This window comes from Serinus canaria, chromosome 8, assembly GCF_022539315.1.
Source record: "Serinus canaria isolate serCan28SL12 chromosome 8, serCan2020, whole genome shotgun sequence".
In the NCBI taxonomy this organism is placed as follows: Eukaryota; Metazoa; Chordata; class Aves; order Passeriformes; family Fringillidae; genus Serinus; species Serinus canaria.
Window position 1 is genome coordinate 30,108,061 of NC_066322.1, and position 13,613 is coordinate 30,121,673.

General features: G+C 55.3%; 1 protein-coding gene across 1 annotated transcript in view; it reads left to right on the plus strand.

The window, feature by feature from the left end:
- Positions 1-12,245: 12,245 nt before the first annotated feature.
- The window catches only part of TMEM121 (transmembrane protein 121), a 40,339-nt gene continuing 38,971 nt past the window's right edge, over positions 12,246-13,613 (plus strand). Inside the window, exon 1 of the mRNA XM_050977603.1 lies at positions 12,246-12,333. The gene's annotated coding sequence lies outside the window, so the exon portion shown is untranslated. The remainder of the gene's footprint in view (positions 12,334-13,613) is intronic.

The following is a 13,613-nucleotide window of genomic DNA, read 5'->3' on the forward strand; positions in this document are numbered from 1 at the left end:
AGGTGGGCTGGGGGAAGTGCAGGAGCCTGGCAGGGAGCCCGAGCACCCCAGGGACTGCTCAGATGCTATGCCATCCAACACACCTGCTGGGGATGTTTCATGGTTTTTCCCCTTCCTGATGGATTGCTGGGTGATTTTTCTCTGCTCTGGAATGAGATGCAGAAAGCCTGACAAATGGGGAGGAGGGAAACTTCTCGCGCCAGAATAATTCAATTTTATTGTATTCTTCACTGAACAGCACGCTGCCTTGAGCTTGCTGGGGGTGAAAATCACTTGACAGAGAGTATAACATGCAGAAAGTGTCAGAAAGCTCACTAGATATGCCTGTGCTTTTGTCCTCCTCTCTCCAGCCTCACCTGCACCGTCAGGGTGGGAAATACAAAGTAAAAGGGCTCTGGGTGGTGTGATATTGGCTCCTGCTCCCCAAAATCTTGGTCTGGTGGTAGGCCCAAAAGGAAGCCCCACATGTCTCTGACAGGCAAGCATTTCCTTGGAAAATTCCCAGCTGGTCCCTGCTCTCCATCTCCAGCCACAACCACTGTCCCTCTCAGGTAATGGCATTTTCTTCTTCAAAATTCTGCTGGAATTTCAGGTGAATGAACATTTTCCCATCTCCCCAGTTTAAGAGCTGAGATGCAGGACAGACACTGTTCCCCTGTGCCATGGGGGGGGGGGGGGCGGGCGGAGGGGGGGGCTTGTTAAGTCCTTTGCAGGACTCTGCCATGAAGAGGGAAACAAAAATGGCAAACCCCATCAGCCTTTTTGGGTTTTTGTGGGTTTTTTTTGATCACTTTATCACTTAAAAGCCCAAGGGACACTCCAGGCCATCAGAAAAGTATAAAAGTTGCTTGGAGAGAAAAGTCAGCCACCGTTCCTTTTTGTGACTCTTTTCAGCCCTTTGGACCCAAAAGTCAGTGCTGGAGAGTGGAAGCTCAGTGTGGGAGCTCAGCAGAGCCCTGTCCCACAGGGCTTCTCATTTTGGGAGGAATTCAGCATCTCTCGACTGCTTTTTGGGATTTTTGGGAAGAGGAACTGCTGCCTGCTCACTGCAGGGAATGTTTTACTTTGAAGGTGTCTTGATGCTGCTGCACTTTTAAAAGCCTCATGGGCTAGTGCTGTTGGACAGGAGGAGGAGCAGGGGGGTGAGTTAGACCTGAGAAATCTGAAGTATCTCAGTGACTGCTGCTAGCAGGACTTGCAGAGAGGCCAGGAAGCTCCTGCAGTGGGATGGGCAGCACAAGACAGGAGAGGCTGTGCACAGGAGCCCTCCTTGTGCCTCCTGGAGTGAAACTGCAGCCAGGGCATCCAGCAGCTGAGTGTGTGTGTGTGTGTGTGTGTGTGTGTGTGTGTGTGTGTGTGTGTGTGTGTGTGTGTGTGTGTGTGTGAGGGTCTGTGCCTGCCCACAGGACCACCCCGGGCACTGCTCACCACCTGGCATCGCTCCCTGCCATGGGGCATCCTGGGGCCTCCCTGAGCCAGGGGCAGCAGCCATGGGTGATGACTCCCTCCCTGCTCGTGGCAGTTTCCAGCCTGGCAAATTTTTCTGCCTCTTGACTTAAGCTTCATTGATGTTAGGCAGCATTATTATTTAAAAATAGAAATGTCATGCTATGCTTGAATCAAGTGTCTTGCAAAAACCTGGGGGGCTAAATATAGTTAATTTCTACAGTAACCTTCACCTGCCAAGCCAATGTTAGCAGGAGAACTATGCTTGATGGGGGGCCTGGGGCTGGATTTTAGCTCCTCCATGTATAAAGACACTTGTGAAGGGAGGAGTAGGCAGAGGAGCCTGGGGAATGGTGTCAGGAGGTGGATGGTATGGGCAGTCCCAGCAAGGATGCTGGGTACCACAGAGGTCAGGCAGATTCTGGCTGCACCAGGTCAGCTGCCTGAGGGAGAAAGAATTATCAGCCTTGCTGGTCTGGGGTGAGAGAGGTGTGAGGAAGGTGATGCTGCCCTTCCCTGGCTGGCACAGCTGGGCTCTGCCTTGCCTTAGGTCATTCCCAGTGGTTCTCTCCTCTGTACTAATAGGATTTGGGAGCTTAGCTACCTTTGTGCAGTAATGACAGCTCACCCCAGAATCTTTCAGGCATGGCTGCTTGACTGCCTAAAAGCCTGGAAAACTGCTAATGAAAACTAATTCCTGGCCAAGCCCTGGCACCCATGGGAGGACAATTGGGCCACAAGCTCAGCCATCCCTGCTGGACATGCTGCCCACAGGAGCTGCCAGCCCCACTGTCCCATGACATGAGGGTCTTCTGGGGAACACAGCTGCTCACCCCGTGCCTGTGTCACCCACCCTGCTCCCCAGGGCTCATGGCTGCAGAGCCCTACCTGGCAAAGGGGGCATCTCTAGAAGCAGGGCTGCTTTTCATCTCACAGGAAAACCTTAACAAAATTCAGAGTATGGAGCAATTTTGGCTGGAAATGGGGAAGATGTGACTCTTCAAAAGCTTTTGGCTTTCCTACACCCAGGGCCTGGCATCCATCCTGACCTCCTCACAGATGCCTAGGGAAAGGCTCATGTTTTATTTAGCCTTCTTGGCCTTCTGAAGCCGTATTTCCTCTTCCTCCTTCCCAACCAGCTGTTCTTTCTCTTCTTCTTTGACATAGCCTGATGCTTCCTCAGGTGCCTGCCCTTGGTAGCCACTTTCCACCAGAGGAACACAGCCTGGCTCTGCCCTGCAAATGCTGCAGAGTCTAGGAATGATTTTAATTTTTTTTTTCCCAAAAAAAGATGAACTGTGCAATTGTTCTCCTAATGGATGAGACACGTTCTCCACATGCTGACATGTAACATATGGCACAAGATTACATCCTTCTAAATGGTTCATGCAGTTCATCAGCACCACGATTATCTGCTGCTTTCCAGAGCCATGTCTTCCCATGCAGCTAAAATTCCCAGCCCCCTCCCTCTGGCCCCTCATGGCTCCAGCTGCTGGGATATTTTCAGCCTCCGGTGGACACTGGGTAGCCCTGCCCATCAGAGAAGTTATCTCCAACCCAGCCCCTTGTGCAGTGCAGTCAGAGCACAGAGCAGGTCAGGGCTTCCCAGCCAGCACCACTGGGATGAGGCTGCAACCTCTGGGAAAACACATCCCACAGGTGAGGTGGCTGGAGCAGTTTACCCACGAGAAGAATTTATTTCTCCTATAATGAAAAATTCTTTCAAGGAAAAAGCATTCATTGAGATGCAAATTCACCATGCTCTGTGCAGAAAATAAACCCATTTTCCTCTGCACAAGGCTCCGGGAACCTATTTGTAATAGCCCTGCTCAACAGTGATATCTGCAGCTCCCCAGGAAAATTAGTGCACATTAGCACAGAGCAGGGTATGGAGCCCAGAGCAGTGTCCTGGCCTTGCTCATCCCTGGGACATTCCAGACAGAATTAACACAATTTAGCTTTTCTGACTCATGCACTTTGCCAGGGAACTTTAAATGAGTTTTTAGTGCAGAAGCCTGGTCTGCAGCATGTGAATCAGGAGCCTCTTGGGGCACTTATCAGCCAGGCTGCTTTAATAGAAAAGCCCCACCACACGCAAAGCCTTGCACTGGGGGAGGCAAGGTAGCAATGCCATGTGCTGCTCATTTACAGCCAGGAGCTGATTATCCACTGACTTCAGTGGGACTGCAACTGATACCAAATCATTTAAGATCCTACAGACAAAAAAGCTCTGCTAAAAATGCCATGGTTCAGGCAGCAAGGTAAGTACTCAGATGTTGGGAAAGGCCAGATTTGTGGTTCCTGTGCAATTTAATTTTGCTCCATGTGCACTGAAACGAGAGAAAAGTCCCAGGAGGAAGAAGTAAGTGATCATTTAACTAAACACTGCATGGCAGTGTGGATGGGGGCAGAACAGAGGTCAAACCAACTACCATAAAACTAGCCCTGCCTAATTTTTGATGTTTGAGCTTGCAACCTTCTAACAGAGAGTTTGGTGAGATTTCCCAACCTCTTTTCTTTAAGTTTCCAGTGGCTGCAAAGCCCGCAAGGGGCAGGAGCACTGATGTGCAGAGTCCTCCTGGGCCTGGGGTTGGCCAAGCCCAGCAAGGAGCAAGGCCAGCAGCTCCAGGGCTTGGCTGGCTGACAGCTTCAGCCAGGATTTTGGAATAATAAACTAATTATTTGCGAGGATCTACCTCGCAAAAGAGAAGTTCTTGTGATCCAGATATCTCTGGGCCTGAATCCTTGTCTCTTCCTAAAGCGCATCAAAAGGCCACCGGTTGCCTCCAAGGCTGTCCCTGGGCAGTTTGTCTTGCCAGGACTGATGCCTGCCCACTGCCCTGCCTGGGGGTTGTGTGGTGCTGGAGTCACCCTGGCCTGTGCCATCTGCCTTCCCCTGGCATTGCTCCTGCCTGGGACTCCTCGCTGAGCAGAGAAATCAGCACCATCCCAGCTTCCCCTGAAAAGCTCAGCAGGTGCCTGTATGCTGTTTGCAAAGAGCCTTAGATGTTCCTCAGCTATATCCCTATTAGCTCTCAGCCTGAAATCCTCCCAGAAATCAAACAGGAACCCTCCAGGCATTTGAAATTAAATATAGCCCAACTTTGCAGCTGCCTGGGCTTCTGCAGGGAGCTTTTGTCTCGCCCGCAGTCCCCAGCCGTGCATTCCCTACACAGCCATTTGGTCTTCAAACCATAAATTGCACAGTGAGACTGTGTGCCTTGTCTCAGCCCTGACAGGTTTGGGTACAAGAGAGTATTTCAGGGCATCACTAGCCTCTGACAAGAGCTGCAAGCCAAAGCAGCCTGTTCAAACTGACTGATTTAAAAATGTTTATCTCTAGTAAATATTCTCTAATGCCCTAATGTCAGTTCAAAATGGACTGGGAAGTATTTCCCCCAGCAGAGAAGCAAGAAGAGTAATTAGCAATAAAAACCCCAAATCCAGCAACAGGCAGAGTGGGAAAATAGACAGCAGTCAATGTGAAAAGCAGCAAATTGGTCTGGGAAGCAGAAGCGATGAGCAGAACAAATCTCTTGTCCAAGGGGGCAAGAAAGCAGCAAAAGGGATTTCCCCCCTCTGAAGGAAGCTGAGTCCTGGGGACTGGAACCCAGAGCTGTACTGAGGTGGGAAAGGCAGCAATGGGCATTGACTATTCCTGCTTTTACTCCAGTGCAGCCAGCCAGCTGCTGGGGCACGGCCCCTCAGGGACAGCCTTGCCCTTCATGCCAGTGTGTGCTTCCAGCCCCCATCCCACTCCTGGGTGACTGCCTGCACAGCCAGCAGCCTGCCAGCTCCTCACACAGCTCCCTGGAACTGCTCCTGCAGCTATAAATAATCCTCCTCTCCCTCTCTGCTCTTCCCGTGGCGTCCCTGGGATGCAGAGGCACGGCGTGCCCGGGACAGCCCCTGGGCGCTGCTCAGCCCCTGCCCCGGGGGATGGCACCTCTCTAGGGGTGGCTGAGCTGCGAGGACAGCCTGGGGACAACCGGGAGGTGGCTTTGTCTTGTCCCTACAGCTGTGCAGAGCTGCGAACTGGACACAGGCTGCATCCCACAGGGTTGGGTTTGGAGCAGGTGGAAGGTATTCCAGGGAGGGAGACCCTGGTAAATGAGATTTTGCAAAGGGGAAGAACAGGGAGGGAGGGAGGGAGGGAGGGAGGAAGGGAGGGAGGGAGGAAGGAAGGAACGGAAGGAAGGAAGGACAGGAAGGAAGGAAGGAAGGAAGGAAGGAAGGAAGGAAGGAAGGAAGGAAGGAAGGACAGGAAGGAAGGAAGGAAGGAAGGAAGGAAGGAAGGAAGGAAGGAAGGAAGGACGGAAGGAAGGAAGGAAGGAAGGAAGGAAGGAAGGAAGGAAGGAAGGAAGGAAGGAAGGAAGGAAGGAAGGAAGGAAGGAAGGAAGGAAGGAAGGAAGGAAGGAAGGAAGGAAGGAAGGAAGGAAGGAAGGAAGGAAGGAAGGAAGGAAGGAAGGCAAATGAGCATTTTCTTGTCCCTCCTACTGATGGAAGCCAGGAGAGCTTGCAGTGATGTTTTTTCTCCATGTTTTACTTGTGTAGAGGGGAGCACTAAGAAGCCGCTGCGTTCCCACCAACTCCTTGCCTTGCCATAAGAAGGCATCTCTTGACCCCAGTGACTGGAGTGATGCTGTGGGAGCTGTGTTGGCCTTCCTCCAGCACCATTCCTTGCCTATCCCTCCACTAGCATGCCTTATTAATTCATCCCTTGCCTTGCCTTGCTTTGCCTTGCCTACCCCTCCCTGCTGTGCTTTGACTCTCCCCTATTCTTGCCCTTGTTTCCACAAGACAAGCCAGGCCTTGCCATCTCCAGGGGCGTTTCTCAGCCGTGGCTGCAGCAGCAAGGTGCATCACTGGCATGAGCACAGCACCTCCTTGTCCCTGTCCTGGCTTGGGACAGGTTTGGATATGGTTGCACTCTGAGAAAAGCCATGGGGACAGGCAGCTGTTAACAGGCACGAAGAAATCTCTCAGTGGAAACACTGCTCTCCAGAGAACCTCCTTTTCAGCAGCAGCTGTGAGATTCAAAGTCATTTTTTCCCCCTCCATTTAAGGAGATGCCAATAAAAAGCACAAAACCACATTGTGGCTCCATTTTTCTGTGTAGAGGAAAGCAGAAAATACACAATTTTCTAGGAAAGTCACGATCCAAATGCCCAGGGTTCGAAAAAGAATTTTCCCTCTGACAACAATAATTTTGATCATTATCAGCTGGACTTAAAACCCACAAAGCTTTCCACAGTTTCCTGGCTCTTTGGGAGCACCAGCTCCTTACTGGGTGCCTATGTGGGCTCGGTGTCACCCCACTGGAGGACACCAGTCGATGTGCCCTGTCCCTGGGCACCCAGCCCTGCCTGCTGGCTACCCACCAGAGACAAAGATGGCTGATAATTGGGAGCTGACTGAATCCATTGCAATTACCTTTTTCCCAGTTCTCTTCCCCGCTGGAAGGCTGAGCTCTTTTGGGCTGAGAGCAACAACTGAAATTGTCAGTTCTAATTCCCTATGGCTCCGTTTATTAGGCCAGAGGACTTCCCCAGAGTAATCAAACCCAGCCAGAAAATGCATTAAACTCACAAAACAAACACTGGTGTTTGCAGCACAAAGCCCTTCCTGTCTCATTAAGATCAATTAGGTTGTCTTGAGCAAACTTTCCCCTTTCTTTCTGCTTAGCCTGGACCATTAAGCCCATCCTCCACCTAAACAAGCTCAACGGCAAATCTGAAGGTGAAAAATGCCCACGCATCAGTGCTTTGCTTCCAGGCAAGCTCTCTCCGAAGCGCTGCAAAGATAAAGGCAGCGAGGTAGGCTGGGCATTCAGGACATCTCTCCCAGAGCCCTTTATCCCGCAGGAAGGATTCGCACACAAGACAGCTCCTCTCCATCGCTCTGGGGACCACCCTGGCTCGCCCAACCCTGGCACAGGCTGCAGAATCCCCTCTGGTGAGCGGGCTGTGCTGGCAGGCAGCTGCCGCCCTCCCTGCACAGCCCAGGTGGATGTCCTGGTGCTTTTACTGGAGGCCACAGCAAAGCCTTCCAGGGCCAGGAGTCCCAGCTGGTGCAGAAGGACGCGGCTTATCTGTGGCGCTGATTTCTACGGAGCATCTGCAGCCAGGGGAAGGGAGGAATCCATTCAAGCACCGTCAGTCCAGGCGGCGGAGCGGCCCCTGCGTGCATCCAGGCTGCACCCTGAGCCTTGAGGGCAGCTGACAGCAGCAGAGCTGCTGGGCTCGGGGCACACTCCGAGGGAGCTGCAGCAGGGACACACGGGGACACATCCCCTCTCTCCGGGTCACAGTGACCACATGCGAATTCCCAGTTTGGCAACTGCGATCAGTGGCCCTTGGATGTGCAGCCTTCGTCCCCCCCTCCCTACTGTGCCACACAGCCCTGCTTTCTCACAGGTACCGAACAGAGCAGAGCAGGCGTGACTTTGCTGAGAGCCAGCAAGGAGAGGAAAGACATAATCAAAGTCCTGACTCTGGCTCCAAATATTGCACAACGAAATTAGCCGCTCGGTGTCAGGCCGTGAACTTCCCGCCGAGCGGGCGGGCATGGCCCTCCGAGGCTCCCTGAGAGCCAGCTCCGCTCCCAGGGCATTCAGCAGCCCTGCTCCAGGCTGGGCACTGCCGAGCTCCCACTAAAATCATTCCCCAAAGCACACAAGGCTTGCGGATGCTGGCACAAACTCGTGCGGTTCCCACAGGGAGGGAGCTCTCCCCGCCCCGTCAGGGACCGCTCAAGTGCTCTTCAGTATCCTATTCCCATTGAGCTTAACACAGCAGGACTTCTGCAGGGGTCCCTGCATCGGCCCCGGCCCCACGGGAACAGGAGATTCGGAGATTCTCATTCCCAAACAAGCGCAGCCTGGCACAGGATTGCACACACTCCCGGCAGGTCCTGACTCCTGCTGCTCGGAATCCCCAGCACGGGAGAGAACAAATTTGCAACTGTGAGCCAAGAAAGTCACTCCCAGACGATACTGCAGAGGAAAGATGGTGTTAATTCAACGGGGAGGGTGTCTGCGTGTTGCTTAGGGGTGAAAAAAGAGGAGGGAGGGGAGCTGCCCCCACCACATCTGAGAACCACAGAAGAAGCTGATAGGATTTCTGCTAGGAGGCAAATAACATCAAGAGGCCTCTGGAGATTGTTTGTTTTCTCAGAAATCTTAACATGCAAAACCTGGCAAATAAACAGCAATTTTAGAAAAACCAGAGTCTCTCTCTTTTTTTTTTTTTTTTTTTTTTTTTTTTAAGCACCCAGAAGAGGCAGCCATGCAGGTCTTCTCTGATTACTGTGCCAGGTGCTGCAAGAATGCCTGCAAAGAGAGAACCAGGACTCGTGCAGATACAGGAAACATGACATGCTTGTGTGGCCTGCTTAGGGGTTTATGCTTTTATGCTTAGAAAAAGGAATTAGGGCTTGGCTGGTGTAGGATGTTGTGCCTGTCCCAACCCTGTGCTCTGTCCCTTTGCTGGCCCAGCTGTGTGAGAGGCAACACCTCTGCTCCAAAGGTTGGATTCATGGTCCCACCTTGTGTGGGACTCATCCAGGACAGCAAAACTGCAGCGCAGAAAGAGCCAGGAGCTGGTGCTGTCACAGCTGATGGTGTCACAGACATTTGCACCTGCATTCTCCCCTTCTGGCAAAACTGCTCAATGCCTTGATCTCAAGTGGAGGGTGTCAGTGGAACCCCTCTTGGAAAGCTCTGTGCAGCCTGGAGGATCTGTACCTGCGAAGACACGGGAGGAAAAGGGAGCTGTGTGGTGTGAACTGTGAAGGGTGGATGGACAGAACAACCATGGTGAAATCCTCAGGCTGCTTTGAAGAGCAGCCTCTGCCTGCACAGAGCCCGGGAAAAATCCGTGGGGACGCACTCTGGAGGGTGAGAAGTGCGAGGTGCTCTTGCCAACGAACAAAGCCATTGGCTGAAAAATTGAGTGTTTGCAACTGATTATTTTCAGTAACTGACCAGCTTTACGTATGGTTGAGGAATATTCATCAAATAAATTATTCATGATTTCTTTCCACTGATCAGCAAATCAATTAGCCACAAACCTCTCTCCAATTATTCATCCAGCTCGAGCGGGATAAATGGGGAGATTTATGACACAGACAACCAACTAATGTGTATTTCCAAACAGGGACCCTTAAGATCCATGAACCTTGTTCTGCCCTGGCTCAAATGACCCCGTGCTGACTCACAGTTAAGCTCTCCGAGCTCATGCCCTGTGTGCTGCCAGCTCTGTAAAGTCTCCTGTCACTCAGCACTCTCGGGAGGTGAGGCAGTGCACACCTGTGGTTTGGAGAGACACGGTCTCAGGGGGCTCAGCAGGGCTCACAGGTGATCTGGAAACATCCCTCGATGAATAAATTAGTTGATATGGCCAAGTCAAACACAAGAGCTGATGCAGAAATAACCACTGGTGTCCATAAGGTCAGATGTGACAATGTACAAATCTCTTCAGCTATAAACTCCACAGGTATGGACCTATTGGGAAGTTGCATTTGTGCAATTTAACCTCTACTGTTATAATTCCCCATAAAAGCACTCTCACACCAAAATTAAGTCATGTTGACAATATTAAGCTGCACAATAAATGTAAGTAAGGGTTATGAGACTAACAAATAGTCAAATTAGCATAAGAGCTGGCTTTGCCTCACTGGAGTAACACCATTAGAGTTTGTAAAAGCAAAGCATAATTCAGCATAAGTGTGATAAGTGACCAGAACTGCACAGAGATATCTCCAAATTGCCCTGCTCTGCAAGACTTCCCATGCCAGCCACACTGGTGCTCCAGCTCAGAAGTGAGGCCTGCCTGCCATACTTGGCATGGACACAGGTCTCTCACGGCAATCTACAGTACTGCTTGTTAATATGGTTGGAAATTAGGGTTGTGGCTGGCTTGCACAGATAAAGTGAGTCCAGATGTAGGAGAGCAGCTGCTGTACATGCCAGGCAGAGCTTCTTTTCCTGCAGTGAACAGGCACAAGAGCAGCAAGACACTCCAGGGGAAAAGCATCACTTGCAGCTTTGATTGATCTGGTTACTGGATTAAGCTCATATTCGTCTAAATACACTCGCAGCCTTAATCTGCTTTCATCCCACTGCCTGGGGGAGCTCCCTTCTCACAAAGCCCCATCCATAACTCCACAGGGTTCTTTCAGTTGGAGCAGCGTTGGCTACAGGCAAGAGGCAGTGAAAATACCCACTTCTGCATGGTGACCTGGTGCAGAGCAACCTCCAGGCTTTTCCTCCACAAGCGCTTGGTTTCTCTGGCTTTGCTAACTCTCCCACAGTTAGCATCCCAGTGCATTCCAGAACTGTAGCCACATCAGGGAGCTGAGGCAGCCGGCCCTGACAGGAGGAGTGGGAGTCCCTGGGCCAGACAATTCTGCACCACAGAAGGGTCCCCCATTCCTGCATGAAGGGACACTTCTTCCCCTCGCAGGGTGTGGAGGTGAAGTGGTTCCCACTTGGTGAAGTGCTGTGAGCCTGCCTGCGGGTGAGGCTGTGAGCAGGGCTCAGCCTGGTGTCCCTCTGCCCCTCGGTTCTCAGTGCTGCACATCCTCGATGAGGAGGACAGCCAGAAGGGGTCACTTCCTCCTGGATCACCGGTTCTGCACCCCAGGAAAACTCTCAATCTGAGGCTAGATGTCTAGGACAGAGCTTGCCACTCTTCAGATGCTGCTGTCAAAAGCCAAAATCTGTGGAGTTAAGAGATTTCCTGCACTATCCGTTCTCATGCCGGTCACCCACACGCAAAGCCCACCTATGACAGGGTGGTTTCAGTGCCACTGGGGCTGGAGCTGCTGCAGCAATGTTCCCGGAGAAGCATCGTACCTGTGCCTGGGCAGGGCTGGGAGAGGTAGGAAGTTCAGAGCTGTGGGAGGAGGGGCCCTGCAAAATGGGTACTTAGGCAGGGCATGAGCCTGACGTGTGCCACTGGCGGGATGGTGCGCGACCTCTGCTGTGGGGGACGTGGGGCAGGCTGCGCGGGCCGGGAGAACACTGGGCAGCCCCTTTCCCATTTCCCCTCGGAGCTGCCGAGCCACACCAGGGCACAGCCAGGAGAGCTCCAGTATCCTGGGCTCTGGGGTTGACCAGAGGGCTCCTCAGGGTAGGGGCAGGGAATCCTGGGCTCTGGCAGCAGCATCGGCTCCAGAGGTCGGCACTGAGGCTTCCGGGGCTTGGGATGGAGGCTTCCGCAGCCCGCAGGGATGGAGGCGGGGGGAAAAGAGGCGAAGGCTCTGGATTCTGATGCCGCTCTTCGGTCTCAGGGATGGGTTCGACTTGTGCCGAGGTCTAGGACAAGTCCCTGACCCAGCGACAAAGAGATGTGATCCCGGAGGACGGGTTGCTCCCGGACGCCGAGAGCGGCGATGGGGGACCCAGGCTGCAGGATGGCGGTGGAGGAACCCCCGGAACCCCCGGGGGACGGGGCTGCGGCCGGGGCGGCGGACTCGGGGGTGTCGCCGGCCCCTCCCGGCGGCGGCCGGCACCCGCAGCGCCGGCTGCGCGGGGCGGAGGGGCGGTGGGCACAGCCCCCTCGCCGCGCCGCCCCCCGCCCGCCCCCAGCGCCTCCCGCGGACGGCGGAGCGCGGCGCGGGGCCGCGGGGCCGGCGCGGGGCGGCGAGCGGCGGCGGGGCGGCCGCAGCCCCCGACGGCAGCGGCGGCGATGCGACGAGGCGGGGAGGCGGGCGGCGAGGCGGGGCGGCGGGCAGCGCGGCGGGGGCGGCGGGGCTGAGCGCCGGGCGGCCGGGGCTCCTCGGCCCCGGGGGGGGCACCCGCCCGCCCGCCCGGCGCCGCACCCGGCTCCGCACCCGGCACTCGGATTTACGGCGCGGATTGCAGCCTCCGGAGCGGCCCGGCAGGTAAGGCACGGCCGGCGGCACCTGCGGGCCTCGCCGTGCCCGCCGCGCATTCCCCCTCATCCGCCGCGGTATCGTCTCGCCGGGCTCCGGACGCGGCGCAAGTTTCCCCCGTCGCGGTCCCAGCAGGCACTGTAGGACCCTGTAGGTCCCTTTAGGACCGCGGCGGATGCTGCGGCGATGAGGCTGCCCCGGCTGCGCGCCCCCACCCGCCCCTCGCCCTCCCCACCGCTCCCCGCTGCTCCCGCAGCCCCCGGCCGGACAGCGGCGTGGCCCGGGGTCCCTCTCGGACCGGCCGCAGTGCCGAGGGGCCAGGGGGAGAGCGGAGTCGGCTGCTCGAGCTGCTGCGGGAGAAGGTTCTGTTGCTCTTGGACCAAACTTGGCTTCGGGGAACCTGGCCTCGGGGTGGGAGCCCCGGGAGGGACCGGTGGCACGGAGTAGCCCCGAAGGACATGCCCGGAGCCCGCTGCTGCTCAGGGTGCGGGTGTCTCGCTCCGCGGGGCCCGTCCCTCTTCTGGGGATGCTCCCCGCTAGGCCTCGGCTGGAGGCTGAGCACGGTTTTGGAGCTCGCTTCTCCACAGGGAACGCGGACTCCTTCCAGCCTTGTGGCAAGGCTGAGTGCCGGGAGGCTCGGGATGCTCCCGTTTCCGCCTCGGGAACGCGTTCCCTTCGCAGTCGACCTCAGAAAGCGAGTGTGGGAGTGGGGACATGGCCCGCGGGAGAGGCAGCGCAGCCGGGGACATGAGGAGGGGGTCGGGTTTCCCTGAGAGTGCTGAACAAGTTCTGAGTGGGACTTTCCCCCTCCTACCCCGGCCGCGGAGACGCTGCCCATCGGCACAGCTGAGGTGCCCCAAGGGCCGGGGCTGCTGCTGCGGTCCTGCCTTGCCGGTGCCATCGGGCGCGGATTTTACCGGGGCGCTTCCCTGCGCGTGGAAGATCCCTGTTTGCAGCCTTTTCCCTGCACGGTGGCAGACTGTCGCCATCGACCGTGCAGACGGGCTGTGCGGCTGAGCTGTGACTTCCCGGGGGCGTGGGGTATCGATCTGTGGCTCTGCCCTGCGGAAGGGAAGGTGTGCTCAGCCCAGCGCATCGCCCGGTGAGTCTGCTCCTGTGCTACTGCTCCGGGGACGTGTCAGATCTGGAGTCCTCCCCCTGGACATGCCGCTGTCACACTTCTCCTTGGGCAGCCGGGCAGCTAGCACGAGGATTTAGGTGTCCCGTGGTGGTCTGTGCCGGGAAGCTGGGTGGCTCTGGCTGTGTGCCACCTTCACGTGGGCTGCCCA